The following is a 13,419-nucleotide window of genomic DNA, read 5'->3' as shown; positions in this document are numbered from 1 at the left end:
ACTATCCACATTCAAATGTCGTTTCTAGCCCCACCCCCTCGGCACACATGCTACATACTTCATGTATCAATGAATCTTCCTCTCCTAACCACCTTAGGAAGCTATTGGTTTCCAACACAGGTTCACTCTTTCTCTCCATGTTTCTATCTCTAACTCTCTCTACTACACAACCCCCTTTTTCCTCTCTATTGTCAAACGTATCTACCTCACACACCCGCCATTGCACTCCATGCCAAGCTCTCTCTCTTTCCCTCCCACCCTCTCTCGCTAGATACATGCATTACCTATCTATCCCCCCTCTTGTGCGCACGCACGCACGTTGTCTATCTAGGTCACTCTCTCAAGACTATCTCACTCTTTCTTACGCACGGGAGCCACACTCACTCAATCTCGCTCTCTTTATCTAAGTCTCGATTAACCTCGCATTCTTTCACACACAAATGATATATCTCCCTGTTCAGGCCAGATTGTCTATCCAACTGAGTCCATCCAAGCTTCCCCCACTCTTTCGACCTCATGGCGGGCTACGCTCGCTCAATCTCTCTCTCTCTCTCCCTCTCTCTGTATGTCTCGATTGACCTAGCTCTTTCTTGGACAGAAATGATATATCTCCATGTTTGAGCCCAATTTGACATATTCATATTGTATACTCTCTCACGCATATTGTCTATCTAGGTCACTCTCTCCATCCCGTCTCACTCTTTCTAATGCATGAAGACCCAAACTCGCTCAATCTCTCTCCCTTTATATATTTAATCGATTGACCATGCTTCCTCCCACGCACAAAATATATCTACTTGTCTGTGACTGGATCATCTCTCAAGCTCTATCTTACAACCCTCACCCTTCCCAAAAGCTCAATAGGACAATATCTCTCCAGAGCATATATATCTTTTCAATGAATGCCAGACCACACTCACTTTGTTTCTCTATCTATCCATGTCTCAATTGACCTTGCTTTCTCACGCCGTATCTTCCACACATTGAAGCTACCTCTCCATCCCACGCAGAGTCGTTGCTATTTACATTGTGAGTGGGGATTACAACCTTGGATTAATTTGTGAAGGCATTTATTCTGGTGGGTTTAGATTATATTTTCATAGCACTCGGCCCACAACTACTCCAAACACCATTGCAACCCCCACACCTCCCCCAATTGATTTCCCTCTGGCTCGGTCATCTCTCACTCGCACGTCCTTTCTCACCTTCAACGTCGCACCATCGTATTCTTGCAAAAAACTCTGTTGTTCTCTTTAATTATTACAAATAAGCTACAAAACTATGCACCGATAGTCCACCTGTCATGGAATAAATTTCGACCCACAAATTAAAGTACTGCAAACTACACACCAAGGGGCCCACCTGTCATGGAACAAATTTGGACCCATATATAAATTAAAAATTAAAAGGATGAGGATTGAACATGCGACCAGGGCCATCAAGCCGCACGTCAATAGGCAACATAGTACAATAATGTTTATTGTACCCCCCTTTGTTGATATAATGTTTTTATATTACCGCAACCTATTTAATTGATAACATGCTTTAATACTATTTTTAGTATATTAGTGGGACCGGCTCGTTAGCACTTACTATTCACCTTCACTTACTGGTGGGTTCCATGTATGCTCTCTCTCTCCTCCCCTTCTACGTTTAGACGTACATGCTAACATGAAGAAATCGCGGGTGATGTTGCCGTTGACCATATATGGACGCATTCACAAGTTACGACACCAGTATCACGTACTAGTAGTACTAGTCAATGTGTACATGCAATGCATGTTAATTTGGAAGTATATTATGTGCATGCAAATATTAATTAGGATATTATTTCCGTGTTATTATGTGATTACCACTATTTTTGGCGTGAAATTAACTCCATGCTTAACGTGTTGAGCACTTGACATTGAAGTAGTCTAAGTCGTTGGATTGACATGATTTGATGGCCGAGATTAATTGGATCTTCCCCTTTCGTATAGATGGTATAGATATAGATTATACATGTAACAAGTTGAGGAACAAAAGTGACCGTGACAGACAAGTAATCTTGTACTATTTATCTCCTACTCCATAATAATTAAATGCGTTGATAAATAGATGTATCGCCTATTGCTCGAATAAGGGGACTGGTCGCGCCCTACAAGTATTTGGAATTGACTTACCTAAGAAAATATTTCGAATTGACGTGGTATTTAATATGAAATGTTTGCGATGAGAAGGAATACATGTGGCTTGATGACATTTCATATTTAATTTGATACGGCTCTAGCAGAACATTCAATCGATCAAACCATATACTTCATTTAGTCTGACTCCGATTTTACATTCATACGACAAACGATCTAAAATAAAAGGAAATGATAAACATTCTGATTTTAAGCATGGTATTCCGAATGTTTTTCATGGCAAATTTAGATTACACGGCGGCGGCGGTGGCGTCTTGCGGTGGGAAGATGCTCCTCTACTGTGCTATCTGTGTCGTCGGGCCACAGACGGTGACGGTGACAGCGGTGTCTTGCACCGTTGTTGGCATACTCCTGGATGTTGGCCCTAGCTTCAAGGAAGGCCAGAATGTTCTGGACTTCGGTCTCCGGTAGCGAGTCAACTGGCGGGAGGAGGCGACTGGCGTTGGTGCAAGGAAGCAGTGAACGGTGGCCATCCATGCCCCTGAGGGGGGCACTGGCACCCACGCAGGGACAGGCGGTGGCAACAGCGTGGCGGAGACATTCGTGTGCAACAAGCTCGGCGACAATGTGCGGCTCCCAGCCCATTGCCGCGGGAAACCATAGCCACCTATGGGTCCAGGGGGTCCATTGCTACTTCGGCAGGTGGGCGACGCGTTGCGCAAAGAGTAGACGAGCGTGTGGCAGTGCAGCAGAGATCACGCGGGTGATTTACCCAGGTTCGGGCCGCCGTGAGGTGTAAAACCCTACTCCTACTCTGGTGTATTGATGGTGGAAAAGGTGGTAGTGGTCTGTAGTACACTTGCCCGACAGGGGTTGCCTCAGGCAGCAGCGACTACGCGCATATGGGGGTGTGAGTTATCTAAGCTCCTAGCCCTTCCTACGGTTTCCATGGGCCTACTTTTATAGATCAAGGGGTAACCAAAGTGGCAAACTAGTCATTATGCACTGGTAAGATAGCAAACAGTGCTATCATACCTAACTCTGCGGGCTGACAGGGTGCATTAAATGCAACACTTAACGTCACATTGTTGGTTGCCTGGCAAGGCTTGCTCGGCTATCTTGCCAGCTCCGCGCCTGTTCTCTTGACACGTTGCAGGACGGGTGTCATCTGTGGGTTTCTCCTGTAGGAAATGGCTGCCATGTGGCGAATGGCTGCCACTCAATCACTTTGCGGCTTGGCACCACACTGATCGACAACGTGGATCATGGTGGAGTGGTTGGTGAGGTGATTCTGCTTCTACAAGCCCCCGGCAGGCCTTGCTGGGGTGTCTTGATTGTCTGCTTCTGAGGTGGCCTTGCCCCTTTCCATGCTCGCCTGCCCGGCAATGGAGGCTTCTCCCTTGATGATATCTTGCTTCCTTGGCTTGTTCTTGGCCCCTCTGATCTACATGTTGGTCCTTCGAATATCTTTGTTTCTTGTCCTTTGGCTCGGGCTGTTGCTTCAATCTTGTTCCTGTGCCTGTGCACAGTCTTGGCAACAGACCCAGGGTTTGTTGCACCGACAAAAGCCCCCGGGCGTGCCCTGAACATGCTGCCAAGCATCGTTGGGGTAGGGCCTAATAAGTGCATAGGCAAGGGTTGCTGAAGAGGCTGGTCTCTTAAGGTCTTCTTTTTGTTCTTTATGAGTCTTGATTTCGGGCCGGTTTCCGGTTTCCCCACGCGTCGTGTAAAGCCAATGGTGGTGGGGCCGCTCCAGTAATGGCTTGTGAATGACTTTAACACACGGGGTAGAAACTGCCAATTCACTCTTCCCACCATGTCCTTATCCTTGGCCACGTATGTTGCATATATCACGCGGGATAAGTAACAGAGGCGTGTGGCGCGGGAGAGCATCATGGTGAGGGCCCGGTTATCTTGAATTGGCGGAGGAGGGTGGTAGTCGCCCATTGATGGAGCAACTGCTCTCCTCGCCCCGCCTATAAAAGGGAAGGGCGGAGAAGGGAGGAGTCACTCATCTTTGTCTTCCTCCTCTTCTTGTTTTCTGCTTCTGTTGGCGGTGTCGAAGGGAAGAGCCTGGGGCCAGCCTCCGGGCTCTTGGTTGGGGCTAATGTTTCCGCATGCTGGCTTTGATGCTCGGGGCATGAGCCTGTTCCTTGGTGTGATGAATCTCTTGGTTCCTTCGAGGCTCGGCCGAGAGGCTAGGCTGGAGATCGCTGGTAATCCCAGCACTACCCCTCCCAAAAGTCTTGGGGATGATGTCGATGAGAGGTGCACCTTCCAGCCTGCCAAGGTGGGAAGTGGTGCGCCGCCAGCCTCCTGGATGTTTTGGCTGCTTGATGTTTCTCCGTTGGAGGCATCGGCCTGGAGTCGTGGCACTTCCTAGGAGCAGTGGTGGTGAGGAGAAAACGAGGTAAGATGGAGAAGGTGGGTGGAAGGGGTCAGGTCGGAGTATGATGGCATGGATGCCTTCGCCTCCAACCGGTGACCTGTCGCCTCGTCTTCCCGTTCTTCCCCTCCCTCCCCGGCATCATCATCACCAGCCTCCTAGGGTGACAGCCGGGGAGGGATGTTTTCTTGGCGCCTTCGCCTCCCCTCCAGTAGTCTTTCGGCTGAGCTTTGGTTGATGACTTCACTGGTGCTCAAGCTGTGTCTTCTTGCTGGCCCTGGAGGTGGTGACCAGAGGACGCCGCCCCATCCCTAGTACTCCTCCTTTGCAGCCTCGCCACTCCCATTCTTGTCAGGCCGAACCAAGCGGGTCCTAACGTGACCGGAGTGGGCTTCTGCATGGGTGCTCCTTTTCTCGTCTTTTCCTCCTTCCGCTGCAGTGCCTGAAGGAGGGAAAATGAAAAGACGGGACTATGGGGAACTAATCTTTTTCCAATCTCAAATCTATAGACAAACGCCAAATTTTAATTCTAATTATGTAATCTATCCAGTCCATGTTTGTGTTCTATAGTGCTTGTACTTGTATTGACATATCAATGAAAAAGATAAATCCTGCCGGGGACCCGTGCATGTGTATGTCCATGCAGAGGCGAGATGCCTCTTTAATATAAATAAACAAATTTCTCCCGACAGGCTATCCTGCTGGTACCCTCTTCGTCTGCTGGAGAGATGTGTCTGCCCAAGAATAGACAGGGGGACGAGCCCCCACCAACCTTCTATTTACAAAAGGCCACTGCGACCATCCTAACAAAAGCAACATTCGAGTCATGGATGGGAGCACCTAAGTTTCAAAAGGGTGGCGAGGTTTCCTAATGCACAAGTTATAGCTTACAAAACAGTAACGGACAGGAGGTAGAACTTATCTGTTTGGCTTGCCAGGGATCGTTGTGCCTGACAATCTTTTCACTCCTTGTTGAAGCCAAGTTTGCGGCAGAAACCTGCAACTTCATGCAGATGAGACTGAATGCAGGATGCGATCCTATCTATATGGATATGCAAATGCTCGTGATATGCTTATGCAATGATCTTGGAATTCTCATGCATGCATGCAATCTTGGTTGGGGGCCCCCCACATCGCTTCTTTATTTTTTCCTGCACGGGGTCATCGGCCCGACTTTGTACGAGGGGTTACATGCAGCTGAGGCAAGGCCTGTACAAAAGGGTGGCTGCGGAGCAGGGCCCGACAGCCATGCCTTACGAGTGGAACTTGCGGAGATGCTCAATATTCCATGACTTTTGCAACTGAGTGCCAGCTTCGGTCTATAGACAGACTGCGCCATGTCTAGTGACTCGTACTACCAGGTAAGGACCTTCCCACTTTGGTGAAAACTTGTGTGCACCCTTGGCAGACTAAACGCGCCTAAGGACAAGTTCACCTTTCTCAAAACACTGGGCATGAACCCTGCGGCTATGATAGTGACGCAGGGCTTGCTGGTAGCGTGCAACATGCATAGCAGCCTGAAGATGGTTCTCCTCGAGTAGCACAACGTCATCATGCTGGTGCTGATCTTGCGCTACTCCATATAGGCAAGCACTCAAGGCGACCCATAAATGAGTTATGTGGGGATAATTGCTTCTGCCCTGTAGACCAGGGAGAAGGGAGTCTGTCCGAAAGCTTGGTTTGGTGTTGTTCCGAGGGACCCAGAACTACCGGCAGCTCCTCGATCCATCGCTTGTCGTGCTTTTGCAGCGTATCAAAAGTTCATGTCTTGAGTCCATGTAGCACTGCAGCGTTCACGCTATCAGCTTGTCTATTGTTCCGGGGGTGTGCCACAGAGGCTAATGAGACCTTGCATCCAAGGGCATGAACATATTGCATGAAGGCTAGGCTCATGAACTGTGTACCGTTGTCAGTAATGATCCTTGCCGGAACTCCAAAATGACACACCAATTCTTTCAAGAACTTAATAGCTGGCTGAGCAGTCACCTTTCTCACGGCAGTCACTTCTGACCACTTTGTAAACTTGTCGATGGAAACGAACAAGAATTCAAAGCCCCCGATTGCTCAGGGGAAGGGGCCGAGGATATCGAGCCCCTAGACCGAAAATGGCCATGATAAAGGGATTATTTGAAGAGCATGGGCAGGCATGCGTGTTTTCTTGTAATGGAACTGATAGGCTTCACATGTCGTGACAAGAACGACCGCATCTTGGAGGGCTGTGGGCCAATAGAATACTTACCAGCATTCTTTCCCAACTAATGCCCTTGATCTAATGTGGGAGCTGCACATTCCTTTGTGAATCTCAGCAAGCAGTTCCCTCCCTTCTTCCCAGCAGACAAACTTCAATTTTACACCGTCGGGCCTCCTTCTATACAGAGTGTCATGGACAAACTGGTACATACTGGCCCTCCGAGATACTCTGTCAGCTTCATCTTGGTCGCGGAGAAGTTCTCCGATTTGGAGAAAGTGGACAATGTGCCTTGCCCAAGTTGGAGCCTGGGGATCAGCAATGAGGACTAGCGGCACCTCCTCTACGGTGGGAGCACCAGCCTCATTTGCGGGGTTCGTGGACCCGGCTGGAGGGGGTGTTCTGGCAGGCTGTGAGGAGTTGTTTCCAAGAGGGAATATGCCGGGAGCGGACGACCGTACCGGGAGAGGCTTTCTGGTGTCCAAATTTTTCCTGTTCCGGACCATTGTTGCTGGGGATATGGAGGGATGAGTTAGATGGAGAACAAAAGTTCCTGGTTCCACAAGAAGCTTCTGCGTAGCACACTTTGACACATGATCAGCTATGCTCTTTTCCACATGGGGTACGTGCTCTTTTTCCATTTCATCAAAGTGCTCCTCCAATCTCCTCACTTCCTCGCGTATGCCTCGATCAATGGAATTTGATAATCCTTGTGGACTTGTCTCACCACAAGCTATGGATCTCCCCGAGTGATCATCTTCTTAATTCCCAATTCGCCTGCAATCCTAAGCCCGGCAAGCAGCCCTTCATACTCAGCTGTATTGTTGGTTGCTTCTTCTCGAGAAAAATGCATTTGGACGACGTACTTCAAGTGCTCCCTAGAAGGGGCAACAAGAACCACGCCAACTCCTGCACCTTGTAGTGAAAAAGCACCATCAAAATACATAATCCATTTTTGGGGCGATTCCTTTCCGAGGATAACCGTCTCCGTCACTTCCTCATCAGGGGTTGGCGTCCATTCTGCAATAAACTCCGCCAACGCCCTGCTCTTAATAGTTGATGTGCTCTCAAACTTCAAACCAAAGCTAGATAACTTCAAAGCCCCCTCCACTATTATGCCGGTAGCCTCAGGGTTTTGGAGTATCCTTTGCAATAGAAAATGAGTAACAACTGTGATCTCATGGGCATGAAGTAGTGGCGAAGTTTCCTTGAGGCCATGATGAGACAAAAATCAACTTATGCACGCCAGAGTACCTCCATCTAGCCCCCTGTAGCAAGGAGCTGACGAAGTACACTAGATGTTGCAATACTTTCTTCCTTGCCGCGTCCTTGGGGTTGTTCTCGTTGCCGTGCTCATTGATGTTCTGACCCTTCTCTGACTCTGCCAATCTTTGCTTACTTTCTGCCTCATCCACTTCCCGCTGTGCTACCAGGGCCGCACTAACCACTTGGTTGGTTGCTGTCAAGTATAGCAACAATGACTCATGTGGTTTTGGAGCAACCAAGGTAGGCATAGAGGACAATTATGCCTTCAATTCTTGCAAAGCTTCATCTGCTTTTGGTGTCCATTTCATAGGGCCGGCCTTCTTCAAAATTTTGAAGAATGGTAGTGCACACTCGACAGACTTGGAAATGAATCTACATAGCACGGCAACACATCCTGTCAGGTGCCTCACATCCTTAACTGTCCTTGGCGCCTGGATCTGCTCGATGGCCTTGATCTTGTCAGGGTTGGCTTCAATGCCGTGGTGGGATACAAAGAAACCAAGCAGCTTGCCGGAGGGGACACCAAATAAACACTTCTCCGGATAAACACCAAACAAGCACCGTGCCTCAGGAGCTCCTAGGGACTGTCCAGCCCTCACCCCTTGCCTTGACCATGGCATCGCGACTTGGCATACCAACGACGGCCGAGCATCTCTCGAGGGTCAGGACCCGAGGACGTAGAGCACTTAGATGAGAGGGAAAGAGGGAGGCCGGCGTGAGCCCTGCCTCGAAGCATCACCATGAAGGCGCATGCAAGTGTTGCATGAAGGCATCTCCTTAGGCTCGCTAAGATAAGTCACCCATACTTGTTAGCGCGAACTTCACTTTCCGATGCTTTCAACCACCGTGATCTCGCTCTGGCAATGCCACTTCCCTTCCCGGCCTCCATGGAGCTTCTTGCAAGCCAAATGGGACCTCTTGAGCATCACGCCTCAGAAGCTCTTATCGGACCTCGGGCCACTCACCTCCTGGCCTTCACCACGGCATCGCGACCTTGCATACCAGCAACAGCCGAAGCCTACCTGGGGACTGGGACCTGCCGGCGTAGAGTGCAAAGCTACCTCAAGAACGAAAAGGGGAAACAATGCCGAAGCAAGATACACAACTGCAACCTTATACTAGGAGTAATAAAATTCGGACCAAAAGCATTACAGTTCTTTTTACATACCCCCATGGGGTTTGTCGTGATTTTACGTAGGAAAACAAAAGAAGGAAGCCTCAAGGGACCCCGACTGCTGGGCATTATCGACGAATGGACGCCGCGGCCGCGCTCCGGGCGCTACGTGAACTAGGAGGCACGTAGCTGTCATCGCTGGACATCGGGGACTCGCTGGGCTTGGGAGAGTCGATCGATTCCCAGGACTCGCCGCTGCTGCTGGAGGGGTCGTCGGCAAGGCTGAAGGTGGGCTAACCGCCCATGGGCGCGCCGCGTTGGCTGTTTCCTCCGAGGCAGCACTCCAGCCATCGGCCTTCCTCGTCGAAGACCTTGAAGAACAACGTGGAGGCACAATCGTATTCAAAATGGATGGCAAGGGCCCCTTCAGGGCGGCAGGCACGGGCAACCTCACCCCATCCTTGGGTCATGAAGATGCCGCCCGGGTGAACGACCTCGACCTCCGCCCCCATGGCCAGGCTGTAGCACCCGACGTGTTGCAGCCACAACTCGAGCGGCCCCCTTGGCATCATCTCCTTGGCGAAGAACTATGAGAACCAGATCCACGTGCACGGGGGCATTGACGCTCACACCACGAACTCCCGTGAGGAGCCCTCGGCGTGGGTTCGCGGGCTGGATGCCCGTGTAGCCCTAGCCTGGCCACCGTGGCCGTGGCCCACGCGGCGCTGGGCACTACCGCCCTCTCCGAAGCCCTGCGAGTGAGAGTACAGAGGGAGGGGGAAGCTAGGTGGTGGCCGCTCGTACCAAGGTCGCGTCACCTCCTGCCTTTCGTCGGCATCGCGAGGGCGGCTGAACCTCTTTCTTGGCAGAAGTGGTTCAGGCTCCCCCCTGGGGGCCTTCCCCTTTACCGCCGCAGAGAACCTCCTGATTGGTGCCACGGGAGCTATGGCAAGATGGCAAGACAAGGAAGAAGAAGAAGAAGAAGCGGGTGGTGATAAGATGGAGATGAGAAAGGGGGGCTCCGCCCCTCTCCTCATTTATAGCCGGAGGGAGCCCAACCACCGGCCTCCATGATCGCACACAATGATGATTGTCTATGCATCCGGTAGGGTCTCGTCAAGCTGAACGGTTGTCGAGGCAGCCTGGGGAAGCGAAGGCGACCGCGTCCCATTAATCGCCAGGAATCGACCAAGGCCACAAGTGGTTAGGGCCCACGGCACTCCACACTCGCCCTTTGGCTTCACCTCGAAGCCATGTTCGAGCGCGCCTTGGGCCGGGGGGGCCATTGTCGGTGTTTTGGGAACAGGGGTACCCAGACTTGCCTGCCTGCAGCCCACGGCGTGGCTCCATCGATGGCCTAGTACGACTCAGCTTCGGCATAAAGAACTCAAGACCCTCACGAGGCAGATGACACCAAGACCTCCACGTGGGCCGGCCTCCCCAGGCTGTCTCCCGAAGGGCGGAGATATCTACACAAGCCTCACCTCATGAGGTTCAGATGACGTCAGCCATGACGTCCAAGGCTAGGCGGGCACTAGCGGGTGCAGTGTACCAGTTTCTCCTTTGTTGCTAAGGAGGCAAGTGCGGGCGCAGAGTCCCGAGGAATCAACCAAAGGTTTCAATTCTGGTGCAAACAAGACCAAGACCGCGAGGACGACAGGACGAAGGTCATCGCTGAGCTCACCATGGCATCACCACCAGAGGCTTTTGCAGGCGAAGACCACTTTTGGCAGGATAGCATGTACTAGTTGTCTCCCTTCAAATTTTGGCGGTTGTGGGATCCCTTCCCGCCTATATTTGGGAAGAGGACCCAGGCCCCTACAAATAGAGCAACACCACCACCGTAGTAGGGGGACGGATCATTCAGATCATCCTCACACCATCTACTCATCGAGCACAAGAACACATCACCTCCTGAGGTTGTTCTCCACTGTACTAGTTCATCCTCAGCCCCTCCAGGCCAATCCACCACAAAGCAGTAGTAGAGTTTTACATCGCAAGGTGGCCCAAACCTGGGTAAACTGATGTGTCTCTTTATGATTCGATTAGCGAGCGAGCCAACTGGGGAGGATGAGTTCTACGCACGGACCCCAGAGTTCGAACCTCTCAAGGGTCTGGAGAACCCGAAATTCGATAGAGACCAACAATGGCAAGCATCCTACCGCAGTGGTACGGCTAGGATGGTCCTCTTCATCGAAGATGATGGGCGTACGGGATCGTTTCAGTGATTTCCGGGTCTCTGGCGCTGGCTCCATGGAATTGACCTATCTTACCCACCATTTGAGCTAGCGGTGAGAGGCATGTAGAGATGCACCTCCGTCAATGCACAGGGCATCAGTGGCCTTCTGAAAGTCCTGCTCATTAGTTTCATCTTCATACCCTCCATCACTCTCATTAGCACAAGTTTCCTTCTCTCAACCTCTGGCGGGTTTTCCTTGGTTACGAAAGGGTTTGCCGGGGCGGTTTACATCACCACCTCGGCTCTTATCGCCAGCAACATTCTGACCTTTTTCCTTATCACGCTTCTCATACTCTGCTTTCTGTTTCTTGACAAGCTGCTCAACCTGGTAACAATCTTGAAGGTCGTGGTCCTTGGTCCGAAGAATCTTGCTATATGGGCCATCACCCTTCCCGGCTTTCTCAGCAGCAGCGGCTTCCCAACAGTCAATGCACGCGGCAGCTTCCTTGCTGGGGGGCCTCAGCTTTGGATCTTGCCGGTACTAGGTGTACCAGAACCTTCAACAGTCATCACTGCATTATCTCTCTGCTTCTTACTTCACTTCTTGGTCTTCTTCTAACAGGTTGATTCATCCTCATCCTCTGAATCAACATTGGTGCCATCTTCTTCTCTGGGCAGCTTCCTTCCCTCCTCCATCTGAGCACACTTATCCACTAGTGTGTAAAGCTCCTTCACAGTCTTGGGCAATCGCACGGTCATCTTGGAACGGATATGACGGTTGCGCACCTTGGACTGGAAGGTAGCTATTACAGCTGCCGGATGGATATTTGGGATATTTCTATGAACTTTGTTGAATCTGTGTAAATAGTTACAAAGGGTTTCTCCTTCCTTCTACTAGACAAGCTGCAAATTGCTGGGCCTGCCAGGTTCCTGATGACCGCCAGTGAAAGCGCCAATGAACTCGTGGCACATGTCAGTCCATGATGAAATGGAGTTCTCTGGTAGGTGCATCAGCCAAGACCTCAAATTGGACTTGAGAGCCAAAGGGAAGTATTTGGCGAACACCTTCTCATGTCTTCCCATGGAAACCTGAACAACGATGGTGTAGATGCTCAAGAACTCTGCCGGGTTGTAACACCCACAATGCGGCTATATCTCCCATGTGTCGATGGACGACTTAGAGGCATAGCCGCATGGTAGGCATGTCGCAAGGGGGGTAATCTTTCACATCCCATGTATGGAATAAGAAAGGGATAAAGAGTCGGCTTACAATCGCCACTTCACATAATCCATAAATATATCATACATCATCCAAGGTACAATCAAAGGTCCGACTACGCAACCAAAATAAAGAAAGACCACCCCAAATGCTAGATCCCCGATCGTCCCAACTGGGCTCCACTACTGATCATCCAGAAAGGAAACAAAACAACAATCAAGATCTTCATCGAGCCCCCACTTGAACTGGGTTGTGTCACCTGCACTGGTATCATCGGCACCTACAACTGTTTGGAAGTATCTGTGAGTCACAAGTACTAAACAATCTCACACTCACGAGATCAAGACCATTTAATCTTATGGGTAGGATAGGGTAATGAGGTAGAGCTGCAGCAAGCACTAAGCACATATGGTGGCTAACCTACGCAAAAGAGAGTGAGAAGAGAAGCAACGCATGGTCGAGAAGCTAGAAATGATCAAGAAGTGATCCTGAATCTACTTACGCACAAACATAACACAAGAACCGTGTTCACTTCCCGGACTCCGCCGGAAAGAGACCATCACTGCTACACACGCGGTTGATGCATTTTAATTAAGTTAAGTGTCAAGTTTTCTACAACCGGACATTAACAAATTCGCATCTGCCACATAACCATGGGCACGGCTTTAGAAAGTTCAAACCCTACAGGGGTGTCCCAACTTAGCCCATCACAAGCTCTCATGGTCAAGGAAGGATATTCCTTCTCCCAGGAAGACCCGATTAGACTCGGAATCCCGGTTACAAGACATTTTGACAATGGTAAAACAAGACCAGCAAAGCCGCCCGAATATGTCGACAAATCCTGATAGGAGCTACACATATCTCGTTCTCAGGCACACCGGATGGGCAAGACGTCGGGTTTGCATAGACCCTGGTTGCCCAGGGGGTGCCAAACATCGCCC

The sequence above is a fragment of the Triticum dicoccoides genome, chromosome 2A (assembly GCF_002162155.2).
Source record: "Triticum dicoccoides isolate Atlit2015 ecotype Zavitan chromosome 2A, WEW_v2.0, whole genome shotgun sequence".
Classification (NCBI taxonomy): Eukaryota; Viridiplantae; Streptophyta; class Magnoliopsida; order Poales; family Poaceae; genus Triticum; species Triticum dicoccoides.
This window is presented reverse-complemented; position numbering follows the sequence as displayed.